The sequence below is a fragment of the Gorilla gorilla genome, chromosome 8, assembly GCF_029281585.2.
Source record: "Gorilla gorilla gorilla isolate KB3781 chromosome 8, NHGRI_mGorGor1-v2.1_pri, whole genome shotgun sequence".
Classification (NCBI taxonomy): Eukaryota; Metazoa; Chordata; class Mammalia; order Primates; family Hominidae; genus Gorilla; species Gorilla gorilla.
Genome location: NC_073232.2, coordinates 85532453 through 85542049, shown reverse-complemented (window position 1 = coordinate 85542049; position 9597 = coordinate 85532453).

The window sequence follows — 9597 nt, the reverse complement described above, 5'->3', positions numbered from 1 at the left end:
ATTACTTTATAAACTACCATAAAATTCCAATTTAATTCACATGCATTAGAATAAAAGGGCTGAGGCCGGCACAGTGGCTCATGCCCGTAATCCCAGCACTTTGGGAGGGGCAGGCAGGCAGATCACTTGAGGAAAGGAGTTCGAGACCAGCCTGGCCAACATGGAGAAACCTCATCTCTACTAAAAATACAAAATTTAGTCAGGCATGGTGGTGCACACCTGTAATCCCAGCTACTCAGGAGGCTGAGGCAGGAGAATTGCTTGAACCCAGAAGGCCGAGGTTGCAGTGAGCCAAGATCGTGCCTCTTGCCTGGGCAAGAGAGTGAGGCTCTGTCTCAAAAAAAAAAAAAAAAAAAAAAAAGCAAGAAAAGGTAGTGGTCTTGATCCGGTTACCTTCCAGAGTCAATTGGCAAAACCCCGTCTCTACTAAAAATACAAAAATTAGCTGAGTGCGGTGGTGCATGCCTGTAATGCCAACTCCTTGGGAGGCTGAGGCAGGAGAATCACTTGAACCTGAGAAGCAGAGGTTGCAGCAAGAGGAGATCGCACCACTGCACTCCAGCCTGGGCAACAGAGTGAGACTCTGTCTCAAATAAATAAATAAAAGAATAAAAAGGCTGAACATTTTCACGGCAGATACTTTATGTGGGCAGGGAGAAGGCAGATGTGGTAATGATAGCAAGGGAAGGAAATTCTGATATTCTGGGCCTTTCCCTACAGTGAGGTATAAATTGGCATGAAAGTACCTCCCATGCAACCCAGGTTCCTAAGTCAGCCCTAACATGGCCATAAACTAGTGCATCCTATGAAACTGTTCTTTATAAAACATTTCCTTCTCAAATTCACAGCTACTTAGCCATAGCTATGATTCCTTGGTGACTGAGGAGAGATTTTACCGCTTGAACTGTTTTAAAGCAAGACCAAATAAACTGAACAAGTACAGCATTTGCAACCAGTTTCCCTTACAATTCTCTCATTACGACCCCACTTCATCACCAGTGTCAGCTCTGTTCAGGAAGAAGTTCCTACACGGTTCCAGAGAGGATTCTTAATCTATAAGAGAAGTAATAATAATGTTGTTTTAAGGCTGTTATCAGTGTACTGAAATACTAAAATAACAACTGAGGTTTTTCTGCTCTCTCCCATCTTATAAAGCCAGGAGCTTCTAACAACAGTGGTTGCTGGTAAGGGATTTTATCAGGTATGATTCTACCATCAAAATTTAAATACGATTTTTCATGCATTCCTGTGCACTTACCTCCAACAACTCCACAAGTTTTTCTCTGCATCTTTTATGGTCTTCTAAGGAATTGGTGGGCTACTCACTGCTAGTTTCATCTCTGAGGCCTCTTTGCTAGTTTCTGTGCCTCTTTAGATGTTCAGCACAATAGAATCAACCAAATTCTCTAAGGAAATACGTCAGTTATTTGGAGAGCATAGAGGACAGCCCTTCTCTTGGTGTTCTCTTATTATTACTGAATGCGTAAAATGCTTTCTACTGTAACTCTGAGGAAAATCAGATTTCAAAAAAAAAAAAAAATGCCCGACACAGTGGCTCACGCCTGTAATGCCAGCACTTTGGGAGGCCAAGGTGGGAGGATCATGGGGTAAGGAGTTTGAGACCAGCCTCGCCAACGTGGTGAAAGCCCGTTTCTACTAAAAATACACAAATTAGCCGGGTGTGGTGGTGCGCACCTGTAATCCCAGCTACTCAGGAGGCTGAGGGAGGAGAATCACTTGAATCTGGGAGGGGGAGGTTGCAGTGAGCCAAGATCACGCCACTGCACTCCAGCCTGGGTGAAAGAGCAAGACTCCATCTGAAAAAACAAACAAACAAACAAACAAACAAACAAAAACCCAGCTCTCTGGAGATGGAGGTGTAGAGGAGAGGACAGGGAAATATCTCAACAGAACTTACAGAAGACACCATCACTGAGAATTCAGGCTTAAAACAGGGAACAGGATGTAGTTGTCCAATAAGATGACCAAATTTTCATCTAAAAGAGAAGTCTTTTGAGGGTTATGCAAGTACTGTTCCTTGGGAAAGACACAGCCACTATTAAAGCTACATTATGATTAATGGAATCAGGCCCAGATGTTAAGTTTCAGAAACAGGTAAAGAAGTCCTGCTTCCCAGACCTTCCAGCATAATTACTCAAAAGGGAGGATGGTAATAATTGCACACGCCCAAATCCTTGTGGGCACAGTTTGAAATTACCTACTGTAAACCAGAAATTACTTCATGGTTTCTTGTTTTAACTTGAAAAGTTTTGTGAGTTGTGTATTCTACCCCGTAATATACCTATGTTTATTTTAATGCAAAAATAGTGTTTTAAATTGCCATTTATGTTTCCCTGGTGCACTACTGGCATATTAAGTGCCTCCATTTAATAAGTACCAAGTGTAGGGCATAGTTTAGACTTCTACACAGCACTTGAGAGCCTTGCTACAATGCAGATTCTCATGGCAGTGTGGGCAGTGGGGACCAGGATTCTACTTTGTAACAAGCCCTCTGGGGGACTCTGATTTAGACACTAATTAGCCAGGACAGTAAGAATTGGGTCAGCCAAAAGTAGGGATTAAAAGTCTTTGGGTCCTTAGAAACTTGTATTATATGGGTGGCTTAAAGATCCATGCCAATGGCTTAAAATCAAGAAAAGGAACTTCTCAGATCTCATTCAGGAGCCAAGAATCGGAGCCCAACTCATTGTGAGCAGGGTGGTGGCAACATGAGTACGTTGCACAGTAAAGAAGCAGAGTGGGTGACCAGGAGCTGTGTCTGCAGAAGAAATTAGGAACCAGGCACTAAGAGGAAGGAAAAGTTCACCAGAACAACTTCCACCAGCATGATGAGCTCAGCATTTAAGCCAGAAAAGTATGTTAGGGGAGAGGGCAAATATTCCTGCTGAGCCAATGTGTGATCAAATTGTATCTTACCTGAGATATAGAATATTTATTTCTACAAGTTAGCAGTCACTCTTTGGGAAAGTGTTACTTTGTGTACATTAGAGTCTTAACCAATTTCCTTAGGAAAATTCCCAACTTTGTTCTTCATTGTGTTCTAAAGAATGTACGTGAACTCTTATTTCTTTTTTGTGTATTTGCTTATTTGAGACATTGTCTTGTTCTGTCACCCAGGCTGGAGTGCAGTAGCACAATCTTGGCTCACTGCAGCCTCAACCTCCCAGGCCCAAGTGATCCTCTCACTTCATCCCCCTGAGTAGCTGGGACCACAGGCATGCGTCACCTCACCCAGCTAATTTTTTAAATTTTTTGTAGAGATGGGGTATCACTGTGTTGCCCAGGCTGGTCTCCATCTCTTTGGGCTCAAGTGATCTTCCCACCTCTGCCTCCCAATGTGCTGGGATTACAGGTGTGAGCCACCAACCTGGCCTAAACTCTTATTTTCTTTTTCTTTTCTTTTCTTTTTTAATTATTATACTTTAAGTTTTAGGGTACATGTGCACAATGTGCAGGTTTGTTACATATGTATACATGTGCCATGCTGGTGCGCTGCACCCACTAACTCGTCATCTAGCATTAGGTATATCTCCCAGTGCTATCCCTCCTCCCTCCCCCCCCCCCCGCCACAACAGGCCCCAGAGTGTGATGTTCCCCTTCCTAAACTCTTATTTTTAAAGGGGAAAGGGATATGTCCAAATCTAGATAGAGCTAACTGTAGAGAAGAGTTCTAGAGGTCAGGTTCAGAGGGAGCTACAGTCCAAAAGGAGTGAGCAGGAACCTGTGATCATGGGCAGTCAGGAGAGAAACAGCTGCAGGACAGAGTTGGGGCCACTGCTCCCCTCACCCCTGCTCTTTGCCTCTAAAGCTGAGCCACCTCCCTGCAAGAAAAGCTTGGAATTTCCCTCTGCTTGAATCATAGCCTAAGACTGGGATTCCCAAATTGAACTTCAAACTGGTGCTCACATATGAGGTATGTCCTGCAGAGGTATGAGGTGTGGCTTGGGATTTCATCATCATGCCTCAGACCAAAGAGTAAGCGAAAGGTAGAACCATGGCAGAGTCAGTGCTGGGCAAATGATGGGCAGTTGTTTTTTGCTCTGTTCTATTTGGTGTTTTATGTCCTGAGTTTTTAGGACAGATTTTAATTCATAAGTAGTGTCTAGGTAGAGCACGAGCTTTGAGGAGCATCTCATTCTCCACCTTTCCCTAGGTCTACCTCAAATGACATACTGTGGCTCCAGTTCTCCCTCTGGCCTCTCTGTGGGTTGTCTCTACCTCTCCTCAGAAAAGTGTCAGCACATCCTGGCCAACCAGCATCCTGGATGATCTGCTGTAGTATCAGCAGCCCCAGTCTAAGGAGAGGGCTGCTTCAGGCGGACAGGCCACACAAAGCAGTGTAACCATGCCTAGCCCTTGAGCTACAAGGATCAAGGGCTTTCTTGCCTAGCCTTCATCTCTCTTCATCCTCTCTCTAGGGCCCTTTATCTTCCTCACTCCCCATTCAACTATTTTACAAAAGACAGAACACTTATACACTGTTGGTGGAAATATAAATTAGTATAGCCTCTATGGAAAAGAGCATAGAGATCTTTCAAAGAACTAAAAGCAGATCTACCCTGCGATCCAGCAATCCCATTACTGGGTATCTACCCAAAGGAAAATAAGTCATTATATTAAAAAGACATCTGCACTCCTATGCTTCTCACAGCACAATTCACAATTGCAAAGATGTAGAATCAACCTAAGTACCTATCAACCGATAAGTGGATTTTAAAAATGTGTTACACCATGGAATGTCTCTCTGTCTCTCTCTCTCTCTATATATATACACACACACACACAAACACACACAATGGAATACCACTCAGCCATAAAAAAGAATGAAATAATGCCTTTTGCGGCAATATGGATAGAACAGGAGGCCATTATCCTAAGTGAAGTAACTCAGGAATAGAAAACTAAACACTGCCTGTTCTCACTTATAAATGGAAGCTAAGCACAGGGCACACACAGGCATACAGAGCGGCATAATGAACACTGGAGACGCAGAAGTGGGGAGGGTGGGAGGAGTGTGAAGGATTAAAAAAATCACCTATTGGGTACAATGTACACTATTCAGGTGATGAGTACAATAGAAGCTGAGACTTCACACTATACAGTTCATCCATGTAAACAAAAACCGCTTGTACCCCTAAAGCTACTGATTTTTTTTAAAAGAAAAGACAAGACAGGAGAGGGTAAATACAATTGCTCTGAGAGTATTTGTACAAAAAAATTATATAGAGACCTACATACAAACAGGTTGTATAATCATCCTGACCCTGAAAGCCTCTGTTCAAATAATTTATAAAGATTTAAGTCAAAGAAGTTAACACCTAAGACCCAATAGGATATTCAGAATGAGAATATTCCATTATTAAACCCATATTTATCAAATTGCTAACAGGCTCTGAATACTATAGTTTATAGGAAGACTAAACAGCTTACAGACATATAGGTATCCTCAAAGTTAGTTTCTTAATTGCTGTTTCTAGTTATGCTAAGGTTTTCTGCATTCTATGTACTTGGTTACTTAGAGAGACAAGGCCCTTAGTTATGATGAAGAATATGAATTAAAGCATAAATCAGACACCCCAAGGAGCTTGCCTGGTTTGCCAAATACAGATATCATGCATATAAAGGTTGAGCTATAGAATGTGTTTTATTGTGATTATTGTCAAAAAAAATCCTCATTAACCAGAATAGAATATATGTTTCCTAATAATCACAACACAATGCATAACATTTATTGAGCTATTACTAAGAGAAAGGTGGTGCTAATTGCTTTAGCTGCATGATATAATTCACTCCTCACAAGACACTTGCTGCAGAGGTGGAAACAGGACGGGAACTACTTGAATGTCTGTCAATTCCACTAGAAAGAATGAAATAAAACCAATCAATTTCCAATTTTGCATAACCCCGTTGTTTCACCAGAATGAGATTCTGATTAGCCAAGCCTAGGGGTATATTCCTGTTCTTTGACTATGCCCTGGTGGGGAGAAGGATCTGGTAGGAGCCTCCAGGGACACAGTTGTCTTCCTAGCAAGAGATCCATGCTGCTGATCTGTTTCACAAAAGCTTCTCCCAGAGTAAAAAGGTAACTTCCTTGCAGCAACTCAGAGCACAATTGAAAAGGCAAAATGCTGGGTGCTTAGGAAAAATGCCGAACACACCCAGAGAGGTTAAATAAGTTATTATCCAAGTTCACATAACTACAAAATGTTCATCTGTAGACAAGAAGACAGGATGCCTCAAGCTCAATGTATGTTCTGTTACAACTTGAACTACTGTGCAGAAACCAAAAGACACACACACAAGGTCAATGTGTTTTAAGATGTGAACTGGGCTGGGCGCGGTGGCTCATGCCTGTAATCCCAGCGCTTTGGGAGGCTGAGGTGGGCGGATCACCTGAGCTCAGGAGTTCAAGACCAGCCTGATCAACATGATGAAACCCCGTCTCTACTAAAAATACAAAATTAGCCAGGCATGGTGGCACACACCTGTAATCCCAGGGACTTGGGAGGCTGAGGCAGGAGAATCGCTTGAATCCAGGAGGTGGAGGTTGCAGTGAGCTGAGATTGCACCATTGCACTCCAGCCTGGGCAACAAGAACCAGACTCCATCTCAAAAAAAAAAAAAAAAAAGATGTGAACTGATCAATTTCATCCTTCCTTCTCCCCACTAAGCCAGAAAGTACTTCAGAGAAGCCAGGGCTTCAAAATGACAAACTTGTGTCAAGAGAGTATTAATTAAATAAATAACAAATGGTAAAGACTTTAACAGGCTCATACAGGTCTGGTTTTAAACGCCCCCCTTCTGCTACATAGAACCTGTGAGGACTGAATTATACTGAGTTGCAGCCAAAGCAACTAGCTTGGTGCTTTTCCCTTAGTAATTGCTCAATAAGTGTTATGCATTATAATGTGATTATTAGGAAACATATTCTATTTTGATGGATGAGTTTTTCTTTTGAAAATATAGCAATTGAAGATAACATTTCAATTGAGGCAATTGAAGATAAAGACTCTAGAATAAGGAAAGTTTTCTTAAAATTTCTTAAACAGATGACATCAGCACTCACCATAAAACAAAATCATAATAAATTGAAATACATAAAAAAGTAAGAACTTTTGTTTATTAAAGAAATCAAGAATGGGAAGGAAAGCCAAGAGTGGGGGAAGATATTTGCAATACATATAAATGCCAAAGGACTCTTATCCAGCATCTACAAAGAACACCTCATCTATTGCTTGCTGTAGGACAAGTTATCCCAACATTTAGGGGCTTAAAACAACAATTATGTATTATCTCACAGTTTCTGTGGGTCAGGAACCTGAGCATGACTTAGCTGAGTACCTATGACTTAGAGTCTCCCGTGAGATTGGAGTTGAGCTGTCAGCGGGGGCTCTGGTCGTCTCAAGGCCTCACTCGGAGAGGAGCTGCTGTGGGCAGGAACCAGGTGCTTTCTGGCTCTTGGCTGGAGACGTCAGTTTCTTGCCATGTGGCCCACTCCATAGGTCAGCTCACAAGGCAGTTGGCTTCTCCTAGAGCAAAGGCTCCAAGGTAGGCAAATAGATAGATAGATAGATAGATAGATAGATAGATAGATAGATAGATAGACAGACAGATAGGTGATAGATAATAGATAGGTAGACAGATAATAGATGATAGACAGAGAGATGATAGATAATAGATAGATAGATGAGAGATAATAGATGATTGATTGATAAAGATAGCTAGACAGACAGAGAACCAGCAAGATGGAAGTCACCATCTTCTTGTAACTGGATGTCAGAAGTGATGTCTTTCTCACCTTCGCTGTATTCTACTCATCAGAAGTGAATCATAGTTGGGCATGGTGGCTCACCCCTGTAATCCCAGCACTTTGGGAGGCCAAGGGCAGATTGCTTGAGGTCATGAGTTTGAGACCAGCCTGGCCAACATGGTGAAACCCCATCTCACTAAAAATACAAAAATTAGCTGGGTGTGGTGGTGGGCACCTGTAATCCCAGCTAAGCGGGAGGCTGAGGCATGAGAATTGCTTAAACTGGACGTGTGTTGGGGCACAGAGGTTGCAGTGAGCTGAGCTCACACCACTCACTCGAGCCTGGGCAACAGAGCAAGACTCCATCTCAAAAAAAAAAAAAAAGAAAAAAAAAAGAAAGAAGTGAGTCATTAGATTTGGTCCACACTCAAGGGAGAGGTACACAAAGGTGTGAACACAGCAGGGGATGGTCCCTGGAGGCCGTTTTAGAGGCTTCCTACCACATTCTCACAAATCAATGAGAAGAAACAAACAGCACAATAGAAAAACGGACAAATAATTCAGCCCACACTTTATGAAATAAAATATCGCAATTGTCAATAAACAGAGGAAATAGTACTCATTAGTCATGGCGGAAATAAAAATGAAAACCAAGATGAAATACTTCCACATAACCAACAGACTAGCTAACAATAAAAAGGCAGAACATACACCAAGTGTGGGCAAGGATGTGGGACAACTGGAAGTCTCATACACAGCTGGTGGGAGTATAAATTTGTATGATCACCTTATAAAACAATTTGGCAGTATTTATTAAAGCTAAACACATATATTCTATGACCCAGCACTTCCATACCTAGAAAAATGCCTAACAAAATTGCATGTTTGTGTACACTCAAAAGATGTGTGTAAGAAGATTCATAGCAGCTTTACTTATAATAACCAAAAACCTGAAAACCTCCCAAATGTCTGTCAACAATAGAATAGATGAATAAATTGCAAATAATCATGCAATCAATTACAATAAAGCAACAAAAAGTGATAAACTATTGCTATATGTTAATAATATGAATGGATCTCATGAAATAACATTAAATAAAGAAATGAGCCAGAAAAATACACATCCTGTACCATTGTATTTATATAAAACTCAGAAACTGGCCAAACTAATCCATGATGAGGGGAGTGCAGAAAGTGGTCTGTTTTTGTAGGACTCAGTGACTGCGAGGGATCAAGGTGGAAGGGACTAGGGACCTGATAATGTCCTGTTTTCTTGATACAGTGATACGGGCCATTAACTTTGTGAAAATTCAGTGTGCTATATACACTTATGATTCATGCACTCTTCTGTATGCATATATTTCAATATAATTTTTCCTAAAAAAAAAAACTTTGTGACAAACTTTCTGCTGTGCTATTCAGAATGGCACCTGTGAATAAACTTACTAATAAATAAATTTATTTAAAACTGAAAATCTATCCATTGATGCTATGTCCTAAGTTCTAGTTCCTAAGGCCCTAAGTATTAAGATTTATCTTTTAACTGAATTCTTGGAAAGAAAAAATTCACCGACTTTTTTTTTAACCTTTTGGTTTCTCTTCTCCCCGAAAGGAGCATTAGAAATGTTCTCCACTTTGGGCCAGGCACGGTGACTCACGTCTGTAATCCCAGCACTTTGGGAGGCTGAGGTTGGTGGATCACCTGAGGTCAGGAGTTCGAGACCAGCCTGGCCAACATGGTGAAACCCTGTCTCTACTAAAAACACAAAAATTAGTCGGGCGTGGGTGTGCGTGCCTGTAGTCCTAGCACTCAGGAGGCTGAGGCA